The sequence below is a fragment of the Rattus norvegicus genome, chromosome 5, assembly GCF_021556685.1.
Source record: "Rattus norvegicus strain SHRSP/BbbUtx chromosome 5, alternate assembly SHRSP_T2T, whole genome shotgun sequence".
Taxonomy (NCBI): Eukaryota; Metazoa; Chordata; class Mammalia; order Rodentia; family Muridae; genus Rattus; species Rattus norvegicus.
In genome coordinates, this window is record NC_141538.1 from 61,782,168 (window position 1) to 61,808,309 (window position 26,142).

A 26,142-nucleotide genomic window follows, 5' to 3' on the forward strand; every position below is an offset into this window, starting at 1 on the left:
AATGACACCAAGCAAAAACTCCATTCTCTAAACCTGTTTTTGTTATGGGAATTATAGATAATAACACTGCCCGTCTACTTTGTGAATTATTAAGAGAACTGCTAGGGCTGGTAAAATGGTCCAGTGGACAAAGGGAACTTACAGCCAACCCTGACCTGAACTCAATCCCTGCAACCTATGGGGTGAAAGGGGAGAAGAGGTTTCCACAAGTTGTCCCCTGGTCATGTCCACACACATACGAAAATAGATAATGCATAAATAACATCTATTTATTGTAAGCATATACTCATATACTTATATAGTATTTGTTGTGTTATGTATGTATTTTGAAAATAAATATATTTATAAAAATCAGCTAGCTAGCTAGCATTGCACCTCTGGTCCCCTAAGCCCAGGAGTTCCAGAAAAACATTGCGAGATTGCTTCAGAAAATTATTTTTTTTCTTGTACATTGTAAGTTTTGGTTTTGGGTTTGAAATAATATGTAGCCCAACCTGGCCGTGAGCTCCTGATCATCCTCCTTCTGCTTCTTGGGCATTGGAATTGCAGACGTGCACCACAACTTTCAGTTTTGTTTTGGTTTTAGTACAATGGCTTTCTTCATATTGCCCAGGCTGGCTCAAACTCCTAGGCTCAAACAGTCTTCCCACCTCAGCCTCTCGAAGAGCTAATGCAACCGGTGTGATATCTTACTAGATTATAAAATAAATTTGTTGATATGATTTTTTTTAAAGATTTATGTATTGTATACAAGTACACTATAGCTGTCTTCAGACACACTCCAGAAGAAGGCATCAGATCCCATTACAGATGATTGTGAGCCACCATGTGGTTGCTGGGATTTGAACTCAGGACCTCTGTGGAAGAGCAGTCAGTATTCTTTTTTTTTTTTTTTCCGGAGCTGGGGACCGAACCCAGGGCCTTGCGGTTGCTAGGCAAGCGCTCTACCACTGAGCCAAATCCCCAACCCCAGCAGTCAGTATTCTTAACCACTGAGCCGTCTCTCCAGCCCGATATGATATATTTTATTTAACGCACCACCTTTTCTGCTCTTCCCAATCAAAGACAAGAAAATACGTGACACAGGAAGCCACTCACTTCCAGGGGAGCCTTGGGACCCCAGGCACTCTGAAAACCTAAGTTCTTTGTATAGATTTGGAAACTGAGGAATAGTTTAATCTTCTATTTTGTGTAATTAACATGTTGAGTGAGAAATATACATGGAGACATACACTCCCTCCAGATAAATCCATTATAAATTGAAAACAAGATCAAAAGTACATTTAAACTGAGCCGTGGTGGTACATGCCTTTAATCCTAGGACCTGGGAGGCAAAGAGAGGTAAATCTGAGTTCAAGGCCAGCCTGCTTTACAGAGTGAGCTCCAGGATGGCCAAATCTACACAGAAGAAACCCTATCTTGAAAACCAAAACCAGGGCTGGAGGGATGGCTCAGTGGTTAAGAGCATTGACTGCTCTTCCAAAGGTTCTGAGTTCAATTCCCAGCAACCACATGGTGGCTCACAACCATCTGTAATGAGATCTGACACTTCTTCTAGTGAAGAGAGCAACAGTGTATCACATACATAAAATAAATAAATCTTAAAAAAAAAAGAAAAACAAAACCAAAAATAAACAAACCAAAATACCCCCCCAAAAAAGACCCCCCAAAAAAACAAAACCCAAAACAAAGAAAGTGCATTTAAGAATGTCAACACTGGCATGAGGTACCATGGCTGTGAGGTAGGAGCTGGAGGCTCAAGGGTACCAGGGGTCAGTGTTGTGATAGAGATAAGAGGGAGAGGGAGAGAAGCCATGACAGGTGACTTTAAGATTCCGCTCTGTGCATTTACAGGTTGCTATTAATGTTCTTTTTTTTTTTTTTTTCCTTTTCTTTTTTCGGAGCTGGGGACCGAACCCAGGGCCTTGCACTTGCTAGGCAAGCGCTCTACCACTGAGCTAAATCCCCAACCCCGTTATTAATGTTCTTTTTTTTTTTTTTTCAGTTACTACTGTACTTTATTGTGTTCAACCAAATCACCAAGTTACAAAAATAGCAAGCTGCCATATATTAATGTTCTTAAGGGATGAATGGTACTAGCTTTTGTATGTTTAGGTGGGCAATTATATCTTACCAATTGGGTCAAAGGTTATTGTGTAGTATGGTCTTTCCTAGTTTTTTTTGTTTTTTGTTTTTTGGAGCTGGGGACCAAACCCAGGGCCTTGCACTTGCTAGGCAAGCGCTCTACCACTGAGCTAAATCCCCAACCCCAGTATGGTCTTCCATGTGTAGATTTAAGTGTAATGGAGTGTGGGGCAGCTGATCTGGGCCACCACGGAGTTGGGATGTGTTTCTGGCATGGAAACCTCTTGGGAACTAGATAGGTAGAGAGATTGCTGCCAGGCTCAGAGAGAGGCCTTCGGCAGTGGGATAGAGGATGGAGCAGAGCGGGTGAGAAGCTTTGCTGACTGAGAATTAAGATAGCCAACAGATATCTTGGGGCACCACAGTGCCGGACCTAGCAGAGAAAAAAGACAACCCTACTTTTTAAATTTTTTATATTTTTACAACAGGTCAGGTCTGGAGAGATGGCTCAGTGGTTAAAAGCACTTGCTGCTCTTACAGAGTGTTCCGGTTTGATTCCCAGATAGCAGCTCCCAACCATATGTAACCTCAGTCCCAGAGGATCCAATGCTCTCTTCTTATTTCTTTGGGCACCAGGAACTTATATGGTGCATACACATTACATGAAGGCAAGACATTTATGCCCCCCAAATAATAAAATAAATGAATCTAAAAAAGCTTAAAAATAACTATAGAAATTGGTTCTTAAAAAAAAAAAAAAACAAGGCTGGAGAGATGGTTCAGTGGTTAAGAGGACTGACTGCTCTTCTAGAGGTCCTGAGTTCAAATCCCAGCAACCACAGGGTGGCTGATTTTGTGTGTCAACTTGACACAAGCTGAAGTTATCTCAGAGAAAGGAACCTCAGTTGAGGAAATGTCTCCATGAGATCCAGCTGTAAGACATTTTCTAACTAGTGATCAAGGTGGGACCCAGCCCCTTGTGTGTGGTGCCGTCCCTGGGTTGGTGGTCTCGGGTTCTATAAGAAAGCAAACTGAGCAAGCCAGGGGAAGCAAGCCAGTAAGTAACACCCCTCCATGGCCTCTGCATCAGCTCCTGCTTCCTGACCTGCTTGAGTTCCAGTCCTGACTTCCTTTGGTGATGAACAGCAATGTGGAAGTGTGAGCTGAATAAACCCTTTCCTCCCCAACCTGCTTCTTGGTCGTGATGTTTGTGCAGGAGTAGAAACCCTGACTAAGACATAGAGTATCCCAGTTTGATTCCCAGCACCCAGATGATAGCTCACAATCATATGTAACCTCAGTCCCAGAGGATCCAATGCTCTCTTCTTATTTCTTTGGGCACCAGGGATTTATATGGTGCATAAACATTACATGAAGGCAAGACATTTATGCCTCCCAAATAATAAAATAAGTGAATCTAAAAATAACTTAAAAATAACTATAGAAATTTGTTCTTAAAACAAAACAAAACAAAACAAAACAAAACAGGGCTGGAGACATGGCTCAGTGGTTAAGAGCACTGACTGCTCTTCCAGAGGTCCTGAGTTCAAATCCCAGCAACCACATAGTGGCTCACAACCATCTGTAATGGGATCTGATGCCCTCTTCTGGTGTGTTTGAAGACAGCTATAGTGTACCTGTATATAATACATAAATCCTTAAAAAAAACAAAACAAAGGAGTTACAAGTTATCCTTTGGTATGTATCTAATGTGAAACCAACCTATGCTACATGAAACTATATCAAAACAAAACAAAAGGGCCTGGTAAGAGATGACTCAGACGGGAAAGGCACTTTCCCCCAAGACTCATGAACTGAATCTGAGAACCTTAGCTATGCCACCCTGCACAATGTTTCAGTTGTTTGTTCCTTGGTCATGTGGCTGACTGGGAACTGTAGCTCCCTGCCACTGTGCCAGAACTACAACAGATGATTGTACCTAGTATCACAAGTACTCAGCAAAAGATCCGAAGTCGAAGTATTATCCCTCTTCCCTCCTTCCCTCTTCCAATCTCTACCTCTTTCCCTTCCTGTTTTCTTTTTCTTTTTTTTTTTTTAAGGTTTATTCATTTATTATATATAAGTACACTGTGGCTGTCTTCAGATACACCGGAAGAGGGCATTGGATCTCTTTACAGATGGTTGTGAGCCACCATGTGGTTGCTGGGAATTGAACTCATGACCTCTGGAAGAGCAGTCGGGTGCTCTTAACTGCTGAGCCATCTCTCCAGCCCCCACTTCCTGTTTTAGTTAAAAGAGTGTAGGTGTGGGTTAGATGCACATCAAGTGAGTTCCAGAATATAGTGAGCCTCCATGTAGGCACTGGGAATTAAACCCATGTTCTCTGCAAGAACAACAAGTGTTCTTAACCACTGAGCCCTTCAGACCCTCTTTGGTAGTTTTTCTGGTTTCTTGGGAGGTGGGGTCAGGGTTTTGCTATATAGCTTAGGTTGCCCTTGAACTCAATATGTTCCTGCCCAAGTCTCCCAAGTGCTGGGACTACAATATGCCACCATGCCTGGCTCTAAGGGGGGGCTTTCTGGTGAACATTTGTTGTTTTTATGCCACCATAGAGCCAAAAAGTCTTGGTCTCGGTTATTGACATGGAATCTGCCTCCCCCTGAGCCCCCCCCCCCCAAGACAAGCTCCTGTTTTGTAGTCATGGCTGGCTGACCTGGTTTTGTAGTCATGGCTGGCTGACTGGAATGTCAGACCAGGCTGTCTGTGCACTCATAAGTGATCTCCCTGACTATTTCCCAAGCGATAGGATTCCAGGCATTTGCTATTACATACTACAGAACTTTTTTTTCTTTTTACATCTTATTTTTATTTATGCACATATGTGCTTTGTGTGTGTGTGTGGGAGCCCACCCCGGTCATAATAAGGAGTGGACTGTTCTGCAACTGGACTGATAGGCCATTGACTGAGTGTCCTGGGAACCAGTCTGGTTCTCTTAACTTCTGAGCCATTTCACCAGACAGACAGCTCCAGAACACTTAGAGTTCAGACACAGAGTTGGGAGGGAGGAGTACTTCTTGTTTTTTTGGGTTTTGTTGTTGTTGTTGGGTTTTTTTGTTTTGTTTTGTTTTTATGTTTCCACAGGAGAGAGATTTATTTGTGGGAAAAGGACAAAAGGGAATGACGAGGGGAAAAGGGGGCGTACTTCTTGTTTTAATGAGGTGAGCTAGAGAATGAGTGCTGAACCCCAGAAAGACAAAGCCATGATGACATGTGTGGAATGTTCGGCACTCTCTCCCATCTTCTAGACAGGACTGAAGGACTGGAGAGACACTTAACCATCAACCACACCTAAGGGGCTAAGCCTCCCTCTCCTCGAAAGGGTGTGTAGGAGAAACAGCTGATTTGCCCTAGTAGGCACAGGGGCACGGGTTCAATCCCTTGTAATGGAACAAACATACAATCAAGTTTGTTTTATAACGGATACATAACGTTACATGATACCGTATGGGCTCATTTGAAAGCTGAGTCTCAGACACTTTCAATGACTCTTGGGACCCTTTTCCTCCTACTGGGTTGCCTGGCCCAGCCTTGGTATGAGAGTTCCTGCCTAGTCTTATTGTAACCTGTTATGCCGTGTTCGCTTGACATCCCTGGGAGGCCTGCTTCTTTCTGAAGGGAAATGGAGGAGTGGATCTGGGGGAGAGGAGAAGTAGAGAGTGGGAACTGGGAGGAGTGGAGAGAGGGAAACTGTGGTTGGAATGTATTGAAAACAAACAAAATTTAATTTATTATTTTGTGAGTATGAGTGTTTTGCCTGTGTATCTGTGTACCGTGTGTGTGTGTGTGTGTGTGTGTGTGTGTGTGTGTGTGTGTGTGTGATGTCTATGAGGCCAGAAGCAGGTGATGGATCCCCTGGAACTGAAGTTACAGACATTTGTTGGTGATGTGAATTGAACCTAGGTCCTTCAGAAGAGCAGCCAATGCTCTTACCTGCTGAGCCACTGCTCCAATCCCAGGTTTGGTTTTTGTTTTTCTTCCTTTACCATCCATGCTGCCTAGTGGCCAGGAAAGTTACAAATCTCTCTGAGCTTTTCTCAAGGTTAGTAATCCCTACTATAGGGGTCACTGTGAGGAGCATGTGGAAATCTCTGTGTGTGTGTATCGTCTCAAGCATATGCTGTTATTATCAAAGTGACTGATTTTCTTTGCTGGTTCTCAAAACTTAATTACTTTTTTTCTACTAATATACTTCAAAAAATTTTTTTTGAGACAGGGTGTTTCCTTGTAGCCCTGGCTGTCCTGGAACTCACTCTGTAGACCAGGCTGCCCGAACTCAGAGATCTGCCTGCCTCTCCCTCCCAAGTGCTGGGACTAAAGGTGTGTACCCCCACTGTCCAGTCCTGATTTTTCTTTTCAGGAAACAATCCTTCTCTGTCTGCATTTTTAAATGTGGAGTTTTACTATATGCCTTTTAAAAAATATATTTCTTTTTATTTTATGTGTATGAATGTTTTACCCACAGAGATGAATATGCACCATGGGCGTGCCTGATGCCCATGGAGGTCAAAAGTGGGAGGTACATCATCTGGAATAAAGGACAGTTGTAAGCTGACATATGGCTGCTAGGAAAGCGAACCAGGTTACCCTGGAAGAGCAGGCAGTGCCTGTAACTGTCGAGCCAGTGCCCCAGCACGCAGCACTATGCATCTGTAAACTCACTATCTATGTGGCTCAGGCTGGTCTTGAACTCATTATCTATATATCCCAGGCTGGCACTGAAGTCACCAGTGCTGGGATTCCAGGCATGTGTTAGCTCTCTTTCTGAACACTGTAATTATGGAAGTGTCAGTCAAGATGCCCTGTTACTAAGATGCCAAAACAAACAACCAAACAAGCAAGGAAACGATGTCCAACTGCCCTGGCTAGTGTTATATGCCTGCTAGGCCAGCCGCACACACTTGACTTCTGTTACTTTAATCCTCCTCAGAGTAAAACAGTGATAGGAAATGGTTGGAATCGATTTATCCCAAGTATCAACCTCAAGAGTTCTTGGTTTATTTATTTTAAAATATCATATTTCTGGTTTTTGAGACAGGGTCTTATCCTGTAGTTCTGGCTGTCCTGAAACTCATTACATAGACCAGACTGGCCACGAAGAGGCCTGCTTGCTTCTGCCTCCTGAGTGCTAGGATTGAGTGCCACCACAGCTGTGCTGTTTTTTATTTTATTTATTTTGCAATGCTGGGGATGGAACCTATGTCCATATATGTGCTAGCAAGTGCCCTAGTCCAGTCCTTCTTAAAAATTTATCATTATTGTATATATCGGCATAAACACGCAGCAACCCACGGGTGAAGGTCAGAAGACAGCTTTCAGAGTCAACTTCCCTTCCACCATGTGATACAGGGAACAAACTCAGATCCTCAGGCTTGAGGGGCAAGGACTTGTACCCATAATAGGAGTGGGGTGCATCAGGATACTCTGTCTTCTTTTCCTTCCTTCTTCCCAGCAGAGCGTCTTATAGCTTAGGTTGACTCCAAAATCGCTATGTAGCTGAAGATGGCCTGGAACTCCTGATCCTCCTGCCTCTACCTCAGAGTGCTGGGATTACAGGCAGGTGGCCAGTGCACTGAGCTTATGACAGTGCTAGCAACTGAAACCCAGGGTTCTGTGACACTCTACCAGCTGAGCTATATCCCTAGCACCCGCTCTGTGTGTATGTGTGTGTGTGTGTGTGTGTGTGTGTGTGTGTGTGAGAGAGAGAGAGAGAGAGAGAGAGAGAGAGAGAGAGAGAGAGAAGGGGTATCCGTGGAGGTCAGAAAAGGGCGTTGGATTCCCTTCAACTAGATTTACAGGCAGTTGTAAACTGCATGACACTGGTTGACACTGGTTCAGGAAACCGAACCTGGGTCCTCAGGGAGAGCAGCAAGCACTCTTAATTGCTGAGTCATCTCTCCACCCTGTTTTTCGTTTTTGAGACAGTGCTCCATGTAGCCCAAGCAGGCTTCAAACTTGCTATGTATCCCTATAGCCAAAGAAAACCTTGAGTTTCTGATCCCTGTGCCTCTACCTTTCAAGTTCTGGGATTACACTTCATTTCGACTGAGAAAATGTTCCTACCAGATTGGGCTGAGGCCAAGCCTGTGGTGGATTTTCGTGATTGATGCTTAATGTGGGAAGGCCCAGCTCATTGTGGGCAGTTCTGGTCCTAGGTGCTATAAGAAAGCAGACTGAGGGGGCTGGGGATTTAGCTCAGTGGTAGAGCGCTTACCTAGGAAGCGCAGGGCCCTGGGTTCAGTCCCCAGCTCCGAAAAAAAGAACCAAAAAAAAAAAAAAAAGAAAAAAAAAAGAAAGCAGACTGAGGGGCTGGGAAGATACTCAGTGTTGGCTGCTCTTCCACAGAACTTAGGTTCTACTCCCAGCACCCACATGATGGCCAACAACCACCTGTAACTCCAATTCTATGGGATCTAATGTCCTCTTCTGGTCTTCAGTTGCATGTTTATACATGGTATAGGCCTACATGTATGATGGCTCAGCTGTCAAGAGCACCAGCTGCTCTTCAGAGGACCTGGGTTTGAATCTCAGAACCCACATGAGAGCGGACAACTAGTTCCAGGGGATCTGACGCCCTCTATTGGTATCCACAGGGACTGCACGTACATGGTGCACAGACATGCAGCCAAAAAGAAAAAAGAAAATAACAATAAAGGTTAAAACATTAAATAAGGGCTAGATAGACAGCCTAGTGGTTAAAGACACTTATTGCTAAGCTTGTCAGACGATCCAAGTTTGATTCCCAGGACCCAAGGTGGAAGGAGAGACCAACTCCGGCAAGTTGTCCTCTGACTTTCACATGTGCTTATACAAACTTGTGTGTGTGTTTGTGTGAGCGCGCACACACACACACACACACACACACACACACACACACACACACACACACACACGAGCACACATACAAATAAATAAAGCAAACAGACAAAACAGACAAAATTACAAAATAAAACAAAGAGGCTGGGCAACCTTTTTCGCCAAGATGGCGCCGAAAGCGAAGAAGGAAGCTCCTGCCTCTCCCAGACCTGAAGCCAAAGCGAAGGCCTTGAAAGCTAAGAAGGCGGTGCTGAAAGGCGTCCACAGCCACAAAAGAAGGAAATCCGAACGTTACCCACCTTCCGCCGGCCCAAGACTGAGGCTCCGGAGGCAGCCAAAATATCCTGGAAAGGGTGCACTCAGGAGAAACGAGCTTGACCACTATGCTGTCATCAAATTCCCACTGACCACTGAGTCAGTCAACACGCTGGTGTTCATTGTGGATGTCAAGGCCAGATCAAACAGGCCGTGAAGAAACTCTATGACATTGATGTGGCCAAAATCAATACCCTGACGGAGAGAAGAAGGTGTGTGTTCGCTTGGCTCCTGACTATGATGCTCTAGATGTTGCCAACAAGAGTGGGATCATCTAAAGTGAGTCCAGGTGGTTAATTCTAAATATACACTTTTTTTCCACCGTAAAAAAATATAAATAAAACAAGAAGCTGGGTGTGGTGAAACAAACTTAATCTCAGCCCTTGGGAGGAAGAGGCAGGTAGACCCTTGTGAGTTCAAGGCCAGCCTGGTCTACACAACAAATTCTAGCCTACCTATTGTGACGGCATACATAAATTATATAAATAAATCACATTATACTTACTTTTTAGTATTAACCCTAGGCTTTGTGTGTTGTAAGCATGCACTCAGCGACTGAGCTTTACTACTGAGGCCACTCTGTCTTGTTTGTTTTGGTTTTGAGACAGGGTCTTATCTTGTAGCTCTGGCTATCCTGGAACTTGTTATATAGACCAGGCTGGCCTATAATTCAGAAGTCCAAGTACCTCTGCCTCCTGAGTGCTGGGATTAGAGGTGTGCATCACCGCAGTCAGCCATATTTCATCTTTTAATTCCTTCAGGGTACCATTGATTTCTGCCTTTATCCACAAGATAAGGTTTTGTGTGTGGTGCCCAGGACTTTTCACAGACTAGGCAAGTGCCCCACCTCTGGGCTACATCCTCAGCCTTGTTTTTCAGCCATTGAGCCTTGCAACTTCAGCAATCTGCTAGATATGCCGAACATGGCCTAGAACTTTCTTTTTTTTTTTTTGGAGCTGGGGACCGAACCCAGGGCCTTGCGCTTCCTAGGCAAGCGCTCTACCACTGAGCCAAATCCCCAACCCCTCAGCCTTGTTTTTAATTACTTTTTTTTTTTTTTTTTTTTTTTAGCATTTTATTTATTTAATGTACGCGTGCTCTGCTGCATATGCTTCTGCCTGCCTGAAGAGGGCATCAGATCCCCCTAGAGATGGTTATGAGGCACCACATGGTTGCTGGGAATTGAACTCATGACTTCCGGAAGAGCAGCCAGTGCTCTTAATCACTGAGCCATTGCTCTAGTCCCCTTAATTACTTTTTTAAAAATTTATTTTATTCTATGTATATGAGTTACACTGCCGCTGTCTTCAGACACACCAAAGAGGTCATTGGATTCCATTACAGATGGTCGTGAGCCACCATGTGGCTGCTGGGAATTGAACTCAGGACCCCTGGAAGAGCAGTCAGTGCTCTTAACCTCTGAGCCATCTCTCGAGCTCCCATAAGATATTTCTTTCTTTTTTCTTTTTTTTTTTTTTTTTTGGTTCTTTTTTTTCGGAGCTGGGGTCCGAACCCAGGGCCTTGCGCTTCCTAGGCAAGCGCTCTACCACTGAGCTAAATCCCCAACCCCCCATAAGATATTTCTTGATAGGAAATGGACACTTGTTGAGTTTTCTCCAGGAATCCCACTCTAACTTTCTAAGCTTTGGTGTGGGAGCACTTTCTTTGTTGGTTTGGTTGGGTTTTCTGTTTGTTTGAGACAGAATCTCACCATGCAGCTCTGGATGACCTGGAAATCATTTGTCTAGACCAAGTTGGTATTGAGTTTACAGACCCACTGGGCTCTGCCTTCTGACTGCTGGGACTAAAGGTGGAGGCCTGTGCCACTGAGTCCTAGGAAACCCTTTTCTCTGTTGTTATTTTCTACCCAAGACTTCTCTGGGAGTTCCAGGCCAGCCTGGTCTACAGAGTGAGTTCTAGGACAGCCAGAGCTACACAGTGAAAACCTGTCTTTATTTTTTTTTTCTTTTCTTTTCTTTTTTTCGGAGCTGGGGACCGAACCCAGGGCCTTGCGCTTGCTAGGCAAGCGCTCTACCGCTGAGCTAAATCCCCAACCCTGAAAACCTGTCTTTAAAAACTAAAAGAAGAAAAAGAAAAGAAAAAAAAAAGAAAAAGAAAAAGAAAGCAAGGACAGAGGTCTGCAGTTCAGTGGCAACATGGCTGCTGTAGCCTTGTGGCTGGCCTTCTCCTAGAACCTCTGAGATTATTTCTTCTTATTGTAATTATGTTTTCATGTATTACCTTCCGTGTGTGTGTGTGCGTGTGTGCATGTGTGTGTGTGTATGTGTGTATGTGATATATATATATATGTATATGTATATATATGTATATATATATTCATTTTTTGAGATTGGGTCTCCCATGATAGCTTAAGCAGGCCTCAAAATCACTACATAGTTCAAGTTGGCTTTAAGCTCATGGCAAACCTCCTGCCTCATCTTCCTGAATGCTAAGATAACATATACCAATATGTTAATTGCCATATGCCAATAGACCACACTTCCTACAGTTTTTCTTTTACCCTTATGTATTAAGTATCTTAGCATCATAAAGTTTGGCTTCTGAATTCAGAATTCGTGACTAGACAATGTCTTTTTTCCCCCTAGTACAAGCCAGGACCTTTTGAACATGACAAGTGGGCACTCTACCTCTGAGATATATCCCTAACGTATAATGGTTTACTTTAAGAGTTAACTGGTCTAGATTAAGGAGTAACCAAGATAACTAATTGTTTGGCTTGTTTCTCTTTTTTAAAAAGTATTCATTTACTTATTTACTTATTATACTGTACACTGTGGCTGTTGTCAGATGCACCAGAAGAGGGCATCAGTCCCATTACAGATGGTTGTGAGCCACCATGTGGTTGCTGGGATTTGAACTTAGGACCTCTGGAAGAGCAGTCAGTGCTCTTAACCACTGAGCCATCTCTCCAGCCCATTTTCTTTGTTTCTTACTTCTTTTCTCTTGACAAATGCTTGGAAAAGCAGAATGTATTCTTAAACTACCAAGTCATCTCTCAAGCCCAGCACATCCTGGTTTAATCAGTGCTAGGGATTCCTGGAACCTGAGGGAAGGAGGAAGAAGGAGAACCAGCTTTGGTCTTTGATACAGCACTCATGCGATGGCACACCCATCTTGCCAATAATAACATAGATGATTCAAAAGTCAGGCCCCTTCCTTTGGTACTAAGGCTTTCTGCCTTACTGAAAGTTGCTTTTCCTAGTTCTGAGGTCTTTGGATTTGGACAGGGCTAAGCTACTGGCATTCCAGGGTCACCAGTCTGCAGTCAGCTTGTAATGAGACTTCTCAGCTCCCTTTCTATATAGATAGTTGAAGGGTCTTTCAACTGTCTATAAAGATATTCTGTAGGTTCTGTGACCTTGGAGAACCTTGACTAATATACACAAGTTCTTCCTATTTCAAGATTCAAATACAAATTTCTTAACTTTCTTTTAAACATTTTAGATTTTAAAAAAATGTATACATTTATTCTTTTGGAATGGGAAAGCATCTTTATTGGGAGACACCAGTAACCCTGTACTTAGGAGGGAAGGCTGGGAGATCAAGAGTTCAAGGCCATCTTCAGCTACATATGAGTCTAAAGCCAGCCTGGGTTATATGAGATCCTGTCTAAGGGATTTTTTCAATGGTGTAGGACGTGTGAGGGACTGGAGGCATTTTCCTAGTAAACCAAATACCTCTTTACATTTCAGGAAGTAATCCATATGCGTCAGTTTCCAGGTGTGAACTCCCGCAGTGACTCACACAGGGCTGGGCAGATTCAACAGGATCCCTGTCCTTGCCCTGCGCAGAAGCAGACTCTCACGAGGCATATGAAATGTTTAAAGGGACAGGCAAAATGCACTGTCTCCACTGTCTATGGCTTAGCCGTCTAGCATAGATAACTGCCACTGTATGCTTGTCACCGTAACTCCCTAAAGATTACTAATTTCCAGGGTTGAAGAGGTAGCTCAGCGGGTAAAGCCTTGATGCACAAATAGGAGGATCCCCAGAATCCATGTAAAAACCATAAAAGTCAGGGGGAGATGACATCTACCCATAATGCCCAGCACTCACTTAGAAAGCAAAGATAAGTGCATTCCTGGGGTGAGCTTTCAGTGTACCCACACACATGCCTCTCTGTGTGTGTGTGTGTGTGTGTGTGTGTGTGTGTGTGTGTGTGTGTACCTTCAACTCATTGTATTACATTTGTTCTGGAACGTCAGGATTATATGGGCACCATCATGCCCGACTTAGCAATTGTAGTCAATATAATTTCCCATTCATTGAGTCTATCCCGGGAAGAGTATGGCAGCCATCAAAGGTTCCCGGGTCAGCCAGCCCATGGCGTTCTGGGTTCAATGATCAGCATGGATTGTTGGCAGAGTATATATAGAAGCACACACCTTAATCTTAGTATTTGAGCATTTAAAGACAGTTTACACTATCTAGTGAGTTTAAGGCCACTATGTATCATAAAATATATAGAGAAACTATCTCAAATATATGTGTACATATATAATATATACCCACACATATGTATATATGTGTATACAATTCTTTAACTTTCTGAGTATGAAAGTTTGTGTTTTTTCCCCTTAATAAGGAAACAAGATTAGAGGGACAAATAAAGTTTCCAGAAAGGATGTTCAGTATTATACATCATGGGGTTTTATTTGTTTTTTAATTAAATCTTTAATGTTTGTTTTTATTTACATGTATCAAGGTATGTTTACTTGTCTGTATGCATCATGCATGTGTGGGTGCCCATGGAGTTGGGAAGAGGGTGTTAAATTCCCTGGAAGTGGAGTTATCTGTGGATGTGGATGCTGGGAACCAAACTTGGGTCTTCTGAAAGAGCAGCAAGGTAATGTTCTTAATGGTTCAGCCATTTCTCCAGCCCCTGAACAGTACTTGTATTAATGAAAAATTATTGGAAGGAGTGCTTCATGAACTCACCTGACATCCCTGCCCAAGAACCACACTAATTTCTGTATCATTCCAACTTCAATATATGTCCTGCCAAAGTGGGGATTGTTTTCTTGTTTTTAAAAAAAGACTTATTATTATTAGTTTTAAATTATGTGTGTGTCTGTGTGTAATAGTAACTTATTCACCTGATGTAATTGTCTCAGAGGCTTACTGTCTCTGTCTGCTAACCCAAGCATTGTCCTGGGAGCTTCTAGCCTCTGTACAATCTAACGTAGACCTAGAATGTTTTTAGCCTCTGAGACTCACTGCTGAATACGCTCACATTTTCTAGTTCTTTCTGAGCTCTGGCTGACTGATTCAACTCAGCTGTTCTGGCTCGAACTCCTCTCCAAGCTGACTGATTCAGTCTGCTTTCTCAATAAATGTCTCTGCTTGGCCTCATACTAACTTTGGCAGTATGTTCCAATCTTCTGGCTCCTTATTCTGGTTCTGTCTTCACCTGTGTCTAGCTTGTTCTCTCTGCAACCTGTCTCTGCAAAACTCTCCAGGTAAAACTGCCTCTCTCTCCTTCCTCCCTCTCTCTCAGCACTGCCCCTATGTAGCTTCCATTTCCTCTCTTTTCTTGTGAGAGTTGGGCAGATCCTGTTCTGTCAGTTTTTTCTCTGCCACTCAATTAGACATCACTTTCAAACATGGGTGCTTCCTTCTATAAACCAACTTTACCTTCATTGTTTGGGATTTACGGTCTGTACTGAGGGTGTGTCTGTATTCCGGCCAGAGGGATTAAAGGTGTACACTAAGGGCTGAGTCACAGCACAATGAGTAAATAACACAAAAATCTCTGGGTTCACAGTATCATCAAATATCCTGCAACATCTCTGTGTATACACGCTAGTGGAGGTGCCTGTAGAGGCCAGGGTATCAGATCCTGATGGTGCTGAATTATAGGTAGTTGTGAGCCACCCATGCTGGGTACTGGGAAGTAGGTTTTCCAATATTTATTTATTATGTATACATCGTACAGCTTTCTCCCTGCATATATGCCTGCAGGCCAGAGGACACCAGATTTCATTATAGATGGTTGTGAGCTACCATGTGGTTGCTGGGATTTGAACTCAGGACCTCTGGAAGAGCAGTCAGTTCCCTTAACCTCTGAGCCATCTCTCCAGCCTGCAAGAGGACCATCTCTGCAGCCCTTGTTTACTTTTTGTAAAGGCAGGGTCTCACCATATAGCCCAGGTAGGCTGGCCTGGGATTCACAATCTTCTAGCCTCAACTTTTCTTTTTCTCTTCTTTCTTTTGTGGCCCTGGCTGGTCCTTGAGCTCACAGAGATCTGACTGCTTCTGTCTCCCAAGTGCTAAGATGAAAGACATTGGCTTGGTTCTCTTGTGTCACTCAACTTTCTGAGTGCTTTTGCATCTATGTATTATCTGTACCCTAGCACTAAAGTATTTATTTGCTTTTACAAAAAGTACTGTTTTGTTGAGTGAGATAAAGTATTTGTTTAAGAGTACCAATATACGGGCTGGAGAGATGTCTCAGTGGTTAAGAGCACTGACTGCTCTTCCAGAGGTCCTGAGTTCAAATCCCAGCAACCACATGGTGGCTCACAATCATCTGTAATGAGATCTGATACCCTCTTCTGGTGTGTCTGAAGACAGCTACAGTGTACTTAAATATAATAAGCAAAATCTTTAAAAAAAGAGTACCAATATATTACATATGTGTATCTTACCTCATTTCTGATTCCCAAGCTAATATTCTCTCCATGTCTGTTTAGAAAGTTATTATTTAATTAACTATTAATTAATTAATTGTTTTGCCAGCATTTTAAGGTCAGTTTGGCTGGCTGAACTTAAGTCTTTTGGCCTAACACTGATGGGCTATATCACTGAGCTGTACTATCAGCCCTATTTTATTTATTTATGGCAGGGGTAGGGTAGCTGTAGCTCAGGCTGGCCTTGATATCTCAGTATACAGCTGAGGATAAATGGATCCTCCTGCCTTAGCCTCTCAAATGCTGGGATATGCTATTCTCTTGTGCTCCAGGAAATTGCTGTTTCTGTTAATAAGAGAGCTGTAAGAGCCTAGGTTAAACCAGGTGTGGTTGTGCAACTCTTGATCCCAGCACTCTGGAGGCAGAGATGGGCTGATCTCTGTGAGTCCCAGGACAGCCAGTACTAAAGACTGCAAGTTCGAGGTCAGTATAGATTACACAAGACCCTGTTTCAAACAAGAGAGACAAAGACAGACACACACACAGACAGACAGACACACACACTGAGAGAGACAGAGAGACAGAGACAGAGACAGAGACAGAGACAGAGACAGAGAGAGAGAGAGAGCGAGCCGGAAAACCTGACCATTTCCTTTCTATGTTGCAGCACTGTGGTGAAGAGCTCTCCTGAAGTTGCTCAAGTTTACCCCTACTCCCCAGTGTTCACCGCTTTCACTTTAGTGCAGTGTCTTACTCAATGCAGAAGTCCCCTGTGTGAGGCATCCACTTACTAAGGCCACTTTCATTTTCAAGAATTCCCTTCTGGGGCTGGGGATTTAGCTCAGTGGTAGAGCGCTTACCTCGGAAGCGCAAGGCCCTGGGTTCGGTCCCCAGCTCCGAAAAAAAGAACCAAAAAAAAAAAAAAAAAAAAGAATTCCCTTCTGCTCACTGGCCTTCCACAGATCTATCAGCTAAATACGGATAACAGAACCCCCCACCCCCCACCCCCCCCGCTCCGCTGTACCCAGAATTAGAGCCTCCTCATCCTTCAAAGCTCAAATACCATCTTGTCTGCTACTTAAATTCTGGAGACAAACAAGGCTGGAAAAGCAGACATGGAAGCGTATCATGCTTTATGTACATAGAGGTATAACTGTTTTCTCCAAAGCAAGCATGAAGGCTTCGATTGCATTTCTGTTTTGAATGCACTGGATGTTAAAATTGAAGAGACATTTATAGTTACTGGTTAACCAATTTATTTATTTATTTATTTTTTCTTTTTTTCGAAGCTGGGGACCGAACCCAGGGCCTTGCGCTTGCTAGGCAAGCGCTCTACCACTGAGCTAAATCCCCAACCCCCAACCAATTTATTTATAAACTTGGGTCTAGGATATATGAGACCTGGTCTGAAGAACAACAAAACCCCAAAATAAATGGAGAAAGTGAGACCAAAGAGTGTGAGGCTGGTCCACGAGTCTGAGAGGTTCTAATTTCCAAAGAGCTTCTTATTCACCGCTAAGGCTTTGGGTGTGTCCTCGCTTTGGCCCGGCCTCTAACCCTGAGTCTTACCCTCTCAGTGACCCCTTCCTTTCTTCTTTCCCTTGGGGTCCACAGGGTTGTCATTTCAGTACGGAAGCTCCAGGTTGCAGGAACCCTTCAGCTCTGGAAGAGAGATTTAGTTACGTCACTGTCAGCTCCTCCCATTGGTCCGGGCGGGTGGGGCGCGGCGCCATGATGTCAGACGCCTAAAGGGGCGGAGCGCCAAAGGGAAGGAGGAGGGAAGTAGGCCTTCAACATGGCGGCTGTGGTACTGGCGGTGGCTACGGTGACGGTCTGGTTCGGGGCGGGTAGAGTTGGAAGAGGTGGTGTTCGCTCTCCCTAGGGGCAGCGGGAGCCCAGCGGAGACTGAGCCCGGGAGGCCGGGCGGCGCCAGCACCTTTCAGCTTTTCGGGACGGCAGCGGCATTCAGGTGAGGGGGCCTGTCTCTGGGGGAGGGGGAGAGAGGGGCGGAGTTGGGGGAAGGGGCCAGTACTGGGCGACCGGGAGGGGAAGCTGGGGACCCGGCGCCTAGGGGCCCGGAGAGATGAAAGGAACTGTAGTAATGGGGCGGGAGGGAGAAGGAGCCGGACGGCGACCGAATGGGGCGGATTCTGGGCGAAGGGTCAGAGTGACGGGACCGGAGTTGAAGGGGCGGAGGGTAAACGGGATGCGGGCGAATGAGTTCGGATTAAGGGGACTAATTCTTTCAGAAGACTGGCTCAGTAGAAATCTCTCGCTTAAGTGAAAGCTCAGTGGGAGCTAGAGAAAGGTTCAGGAGAGGAACCCAGATTTAGTAAAGAAGGTAGAGTGCTGGGGAGTTGAGGGCGAGCTTGGAATGTGAGGATTTAGTTATTTGGGCAGAGAGATGAGGGAGAGAAATCAGACTAAGGGTGACTGCTTTGGGGGGATATCTTTGGCGTTGTGTCATATGTAGCTTTATCATCTCTGTCGTCTTCTCTAGATTTTTCTTTCTTTTTAAATCTTCGGAGTGATTACCTGGACTCTACACCTGGCTCTTAGAAACAAACCCAAGTCTTTTGAGGCCAAGCATTTGCTCTTGACCAGCAATCCCTGACCTTTGTGTTGTTGCCTTGTGTAATTGTTTTCTGAGTTGAGGCTTAGAAATATAATTATTTAAAACAATTTCGTGTTGAACTGAAGTAAGATTTTGATACTTTTTAGACATTATAGAGTATTGTAAACTCAAATTCCGTTCTAATTTTTAGATAAAGTGCTTTGTTTTCTCAGTTGTAATTGTTAGTATTTGGGAATTTGAATAAATGTGTGTGCTTCAGGTTAGGTTTTTTTAAATTTATGGTATAACAAGGCATTTCGTTTTCATTGATAAATAGGTCTTCCTAGGGGCGGGAGAGATGGTTAAGCAATTCAAAGCACTTATTGCAGAGGACCCAAGTTCAACTCTCAGTACCCACATGGTGTCTCACAGTCATCCTTAACACCAATGCCTTCTTCTGATGCTCCTCTGGTACAAGGCAGGAATGTGGTGCATATACATATACTACACAGGCAAAACACTCATATATATGAAATCTAAAAGCTTCCCCTGTCCTCCCTTTGGAGACAAGTTTCTCTGTGTAGCTCTGGCTATCCTGGAATTTGTTTGTAGACCAGGCAGGCCTTGAACTCACAGAGATTTACCTGCCTCTGCCTCCCAAGTGCTGGGAGGGAAGGCATGTACTACTCACCAGCTTATGAACATTGCTCTTTCTAGTTAATATCCAAGCTTAGTTAAATTGAAAGTTTCTGTATTGACGCAAAGAATGCAAAGGTAAGGACAAAACAGCCTAACATTTTAAGGGAAATTTTGTAAGTTTTTGTCCCTACTTCATTCTATTGTTACTTACTGAAAGTCTACTGTGCCTTGTATTTACTGAGTTATAATTATGGGAGCAGGGGAATTAGTATTTTGCTAGTACATGTCCTTGTCACTGCCTAGTAGATAACTAACCTGTTCATTGTGAAAAAAGTATTAATCTATAAAAGTTAAAGTATCTGACTATAAAAACTTCCTGAAGTTTTACTTTAAATTTTTCTTCTTAGTATTTAAAACTCTACTTCTCTATGACATTTTTTATGTGTTTTTGTTTCCTTTTCTTTCCTTTAATTTTATTTTTTTAGTTAATTTACTTATATGTATATGAGTGTCTTGCCTGCATGTCTGTGCATTGAAGAGGGTCTCCTGGAACCTAACATAGTTGTAAGCTGCTGTGTGGGTGCCAGGACTTGAACTTGGGTCCTGGAAGAGGAGATAGTGCTCTTAACCTTTGAGCTATCTTTCCAGCACCCTTTTCCTTCCTCCGTCCCTTTTCCCCACCCTCCCTCCTTGCTTCCTTTCTCTTTCTCTTTCTTTTTTCTTTTCTTTTCTTTTTTTTTTTTTTTTTTGAGACAGCATTTTAATATGTAACCCCGGCTCACCGGGAACCCTGTAAACCAGACTGGCCTCAACTCAGATTCTCTTGTCTCTGCCTTGAGACTCTGAGGACAAAGGCATTTTACTCCCACACCTGGCTGAATTCATTTTTCATTTTGATTCTGAGAGAACAGTATCAGCATCCTAGTAAGATCCGTTAGAGAGGTGTCATCAGTGGTTATCAGTGCACACTCTTGACACATGTCACTTTGGATGTCTTTCACCTACTTGTAATTTTTAAAACGAAATGACTTGTGTGTGTAGGTCAGAACCTGTTGGAGTTCATTCTTCTTTCCACCATGTGGGACCCAGGGATCAAACTTGTCAGGCGTGTGTTCCTCTGTTATGTAGTATTTAAAATCTGTTAGGAGTGGTGTCCCGTTCCTGTCAACTCAGCCCTTCTGAGGCTGAAGCAGGAGAACTGCAAGGACAAGACCCACTTGAACTATATAGTAAGACTTGACCTCCTCTACCACCCAAAAAAAAAAAGATGAGGATTCCTGAAGTTTAATTGGTGATGAAAGTTCTTTTGAATATTTTCAGCATTATAAATATATCATAGGGTTGGGGATTTAGCTCAGTGGTAGAGCGCTTGCCTAGGAAGCGCAAGGCCCTGGGTTCGGTCCCCAGCTCTGGGGGGGGAAAATATATATATATATATATATATATATATATTTATTTATTTATTTATCAATCATTATTTGTGAGCATAGACACTGATGGTTTTCTCCCCCTATTACATTGTTCAGTGTATTAAATTTTTCTGTGCAATACTGGTAATACTGGCTGTCCTAAACTCTGTAGATCAGGCTGGATTAAACTCCAAGATGCCTCTGCCTCCTGAGTGCTGGAGTTAAATGGAAGCTTGTGACAATATTGTCTGGCATGGTTGGTTTAAGTGGAGCCCGGGGAGAAGGCTCACACTGAAATGCTTGCCTCTCAAGCAAGAGGACTTGAGTTTGGGTCTCTGTGTTAAGAAGCTGGGTACTGAGGGGTTGGGGATTTAGCTCAGTGGTAGAGCGCTTGCCTAGCAGGCGCAAGGCCCTGGGTTCGGTCCCCAGCTCCGAAAAAAAAAAAAAAAAAAAAAAAAGAAGCTGGGTACTGCAGTGGTGTATATACCCTTCTAGTTTCAGCACTGGGGAGGTGAAGACAGGAGGCTATCTCATCTCAGTGGTCCAGCCAAATCTTTGAGCCCCTGGTTCAGGAGAGACCCTATCTTAAATGCAGTTCCCTTTAAGTACAAACTTGTTTTCCTTCAGTAAGCAGAAAAACATCCAGTTATTTATTTATCATGAATCAGGTGGCTGTCTTAGGCAGTATTTCTTTAATTCTTTTTTTACATTTATTTATTTGCTTATTTAGTATGAGCTGGGCATGTGTAGAGGTCAGAGGACAGCTTGTAGGAGTTTGCTCTTTCCTTCAATGATGTGGTTTTTGGGGATTGTGCTTGGCGTGGCAGCAAGTGCCTTTACCTGCTGAGCCATTAGTAACACTGATAGTAGGCTTTTTTCCTTATATGTCGGGGTGTGTGTCTGAGGTGTATGTACACATGAATTCGGTGCCTGGAGTCTGATAGTCTTCCTTTTTAAAGATGCATTTTGATTTTGTATTTAAGGGTATTTTACCTGCATACATAGGTCTGTGTATCATGGTCATGCCTGGTACCTATAGAAGCCAGAAGAGGGCATCAGATCTTCTGGAACAGACAGTTGTTAGCCTCCCAAAGGCAGCGTGTGTGTGTGTGTGTGTGTGTGTGTGTGTGTGTGTGTTTAAAGATTTATTCATTTTTATTTTATGTGTATTGATGGATTGCCTGCATATATGTCTGTGAAGGTGCCATACCTTCTGGCATTGGAGCCACAGACATACAGATAGGTATGTGTTGCCATGTGGGTGCTGGGAATTGAACCCAGGTTCTCTGGAAAAGCTGCCAGTCCCTTAAATTGTCGAGCCATCTGTCTAGCCCCAGAACAGCTAGTGTTTCAACTGACATTAGTCCAGGGTCTGGGTAGTTTTAAGAAATGTGTTTTTCTATTTCTCTACTAAATGCTTTTTTTTTGAAGCAGGGGTTTCTCTGTGTAGCCCTGGCTATCCCTGGAACTTTCTCTGTAGGCCTTGAACTTCAAGATTTGCCTATCATTGTCTGGCTCCAAATACTTATTTAAAACATATAAAAGCTTTTATTTGTTTGTGAGACAAGGTCTGACTATTCAAGGCTGGCCCTGAACTTTTTTTATTTTTAAACAGACAGGGGTTCTCAGTGTAGCCCTGGCCTGTATCTTGGAACTTGCTCTGTAGACTAAGCTAGCCTGAAATTCAGAGATCAGCCTGCCTCTGCTTCCCAAGTGCTGGGATTAGTGGCATGTGATATCTATTACACTGGGCTGAGATTACAGTTTTTCTTTTTTCTTTTCTTTTTTTTTTTTTTTTGGTTCTTTTTTTCGGAGCTGGGGACCGAACCCAGGGCCTTGCGCTTCCTAGGTAAGCGCTCTACCACTGAGCTAAATCCCCAGCCCCTTCTTTTTTCTTTTTAAGTTTTATTTATTTATTTATTTTTTTTTTTGGTTCTTTTTTTCGGAGCTGGGGACCGAACCCAGGGCCTTGCACTTCCTAGGTAAGCGCTCTACCACTGAGCTAAATCCCCAGCCCTTAAGTTTTATTTTTATGTATGTTGGTGTTTTGCCTGCGTGCCTGTGTGAGAGTCAGATCCACTGGAGCTTGAGTTACAGACAGTTGTGAGCTGTATTGTGCATTCTGGGAATTGAGTCAGGGTCTGTAGAAGAGCAGCTAATGCTCTTAACCACTGAGCCATGTGTCTAGCCTTCCAGATTACAGTTTTAAGTGGTGAGTCTGAACCTGAGTTCAGATCTGTTCCGTGTGACTGCTCATTCTGTGTTTGAACCCATTCACCCCCTTAGGCAGTCACAAGCATATCTCACCTTCTGTAAAGTTTAAGCACTAGTTATAAATGCATGCATGTAAAAACTATCTGTTCACATTGAAATAGAGTAGTGGATGAAAGCAGTTGTTTAGAATTTCAGTCACTTGGTATGCGAGGAGGAAATAAATGCCTGACTATTTTGTACCACACCTCGAACCAAAGCAGGATACATTGGATAAGAACTGAGAGTTTTCTTGCTTGTGTTGTTTTATTAAATTGTACCTAAGGACCCAAATTTGCATTTGGGAATAATTTGCATGTATCCTTGGAATGATCAGTTTCTGTATAACCCCGGCTGGTCTGGAACTCCCTGTGTAGACCAGGCTGTGTTCAGACTGAGCTGTGCTCTGCTCTGCTCTGGGATTACAGGTTTGGTCACCAGGCTTTGCTCATTATCAGTTACTTCATGCTTACTAAACACTCCAGTGTTTGAGTCACCGCACTGGCTCATGGTAAAATCTTGTGATGCTGAGTCAAGAGGCTACCATGGTGTTTTGGTTGCTTTGTTTTCTTCTTCTTCAGAACATGATATTGTAAGACTTCTAATTTTTTTAAAAATCTGGGGAGTTTAAAATGCTGTCTGTTGTATGATTTTTAAATTTGATATTTCCTAGACTTGAGCTTGTTTTCATGTATTAATTTGCAATTGTGCTTCTAGGAAGTTTGTGTTTTTATTTATTATTTTGTTTCTCTTCCCGGTTGAGTAAGATTTCTTTATTCTGGTTATCTTTTGAGACAGGGTCTTGAGGTAGCCCAGGCTGGCCTTTTGCTCCTTATCATTCTGCCTCCACTTCCTAGGTGTTGGGATCACAGGTGTAAACCACCATATTCAGCTCAAATTATGTTTTAGTTTATGGTTTATGAATATCCTTTTGTATTTTATGACTTTTCATTTTTTTATCTGCGTTTTGATGAGAGTAGTCCATGATTTTTTTTGTGTTGTTGATTTCTTAAAAATCACATGACAGGCACATTTGGAGGTCAGAGGACCAGTCCTGGGAGTCAGTTTTCTTCTACCATGTGGATCCTGGGATAGGAATTGTAGTCATCAGACTTGGTGGCAGCTGCTGAGCCATCTTGCTGGCCTTGATTTTGAGACAGAGGCTGAACTTTAGTCAATGTACTTTACGCTTAGTCACTTTTAGTACTTTTCGTCAGTGCCCCAAGGGCTGGAACTACAAGTGTACACCATCACATCCTGCAGACATTCATTTTAATGAACAGAACCTTTCAGTCTTTCATAATCTTTGTTAAAAATTAAATTTAGGAAATTCTTTTGCTTCCAGGCATGCTATTTTAAACAGTCTCTTTTAATGTTGGCACTGGGGCTTGACTTAAGGCTTGTAAGTGCTAGGCAAGCACCCTATCACTAACCTGCATTCCATCCCCAACATGCTATTTCAATAAATACAATATCACATCAGAGTAATATGCAGTTTGACATTTGAGGTCAACCTGGGCTATATGAATCATTGTTTCAAAAGAAAAAAGAAAAGCAAATTTCTTAGGCATTTTGGCATCACAAGACCAGAGAGTTGTTTTGTTTTTGTTTATGGGTTTTTTTTTAAAGGCTTTTTTTATATGAGTACACTGTAGCTGTCTTCAGACACACCAGAAGAGGGCATCAGATCTCATTACAGATGGCTGTGAGCCACCATGTGGTTGCTGGGAATTGAACTCAGGACCTCTAGAAGAGGAGTCAGTGCTCTTAACCTCTGAGCCATCTGTCCAGCCCTGTTTGTGGGTTTTTTTTTTCTTCTTCACTGATTTTATTTCTGTTTGTGTCTATGTCTTGTGTATGTATGCTTTGTGTGTGCAGATGCCTGTAGAGGCAAGAAGGGGATATCTGATCATGTCATGGTTTAAATGAGACTAGCCCTCTTAGGCTCATATATTTGACTTCATGGTCTCCAGCTAGTGGAACTGTTTGGGAAGGATTAGGGGGTGTGGCCTTAATGAAGTAGGTGTGCCACTGGGGGCAGGTTTTGAGGCTTCAAAAGCTCATGTTACTCTTGGTTACCTTATTGATCAAAATAGAAGCTCTCAGCCACTCTTTTGCCACATGTCTGCCTGCTGCTATGCTTTTCGCCAACAATGGCTACAGGCTCTAATGCTCTGAAACTGAAAACCCCAAATAAACTCTTTAATATAAAATGCCTTGGTAACTTATATTTACTAAGTAACTAAGGTGGGTATTCTGAAGCAGGGATTATAGGCTTTTGTGAGACACTGACATGGGTGCTGAAAACTAAATTCTGGTCCTCTGGAAGAAGAGCAAGTGCTCTAAACGTCTGAGCATCTCTCTAGTTCCTCTTTGTTTTTGTTCTTTATTTTCTGTTTTATTTTGAGTGTATATATGAATGCCTGTGTATGGTATGTGCACCATGCCTATTGCCTGCGGAGGCCAGAAGATGAATTGTGTTCCAGGGAACTGGAGTTAAAGACAGTTTTGATTCATCATTTGGGTAATGGGAACTGAATGTGGGTCATTTAGTCCTGTTTTTTTTTTTTTTTCTTTTTAAAGATTTAAAAAATGATTATTTTATGCATATGGCGTTTTACTTACATGCATGTCTGGTACTGGAGTTATACAGACAGTTGAGAACTGACATGTGGATGTTGGGAATTGAATCCTGGTACTTTTGAAAAGCAGCTAGTGCTCTTTTCTTTTCTTTTTTTTTTCCGGAGCTGGGGACCGAACTCAGGGCCTTGCGCTTGCTAGGCAAGTGCTCTACCACTGAGCTAAATAAATCCCCAACCCCAGCAGCTAGTGCTCTTAATCAAGGAACCATCTCTCTAATCACTGCTTGTTTTTAATACAGGATCTCATGTATCCCAGGCTAGCCTGATACTCTCTTTATATAGCAGAGAATAACCTTGAATTTCTGATTCTCTTGCTTTCACCTCCTAAGTGCTGGTTTTATGAGAAGATGGGGTTGGAGTTAAGGTCTTCCATGTTTGCTATGTAAGCACTCTACAAATTGAGCTACACTCTTAGTTAAGTTTAAAAAAAATCCTAATTATGCCGTATACGCATTTTACAAGACTGAGGCACTAATAAGTTTATGAATGACATGTACATTTAAATGTTGATGTGAACCGACGGTTAGATTTTGATTTATGGGTATTACTGAAAGTGAATTACTCTGTGTAAACTGTTAGCCCTTCTACTAAAAGGAGGCAACTTTGGATTCCCTGCGAATGGAATTACAGAATGTTGTGTGTGAGCCATCATGTGGGTGCTGGGAACTGAACCCAGGTACTCTACAAGAGTGACCAGGGCTCTTATTGGCTGAGCTCTCGCTCCAGCAGAGAGATTGCTCATTTGGCAGTATCTACTGTGGAA

The 26,142-nt window shown here is 43.0% G+C and overlaps 1 protein-coding gene, 1 long non-coding RNA gene and 1 pseudogene across 3 annotated transcripts in view; 2 read left to right on the forward strand and 1 right to left on the reverse strand.

The window, feature by feature from the left end:
* Positions 1–17,549, reverse strand: part of LOC120103061 (uncharacterized) — a 41,298-nt gene extending 23,749 nt beyond the window's left edge. The window contains exon 1 of the long non-coding RNA XR_015620807.1: positions 17,455–17,549. This is a non-coding gene — a long non-coding RNA (uncharacterized LOC120103061). The remainder of the gene's footprint in view (positions 1–17,454) is intronic.
* On the forward strand, positions 9,073–9,595 carry LOC148005755 (large ribosomal subunit protein uL23 pseudogene; annotated as a pseudogene).
* Positions 17,550–17,653: 104 nt separating the features above from the next.
* Ubap1 (ubiquitin-associated protein 1) overlaps positions 17,654–26,142 on the forward strand; it is a 40,362-nt gene continuing 31,873 nt past the window's right edge. Inside the window, 1 exon segment of one of the 2 annotated variants that reach the window (NM_001012190.1) lies at positions 17,654–17,854. The gene's annotated coding sequence lies outside the window, so the exon portion shown is untranslated. 2 annotated transcript variants of the gene reach the window in all.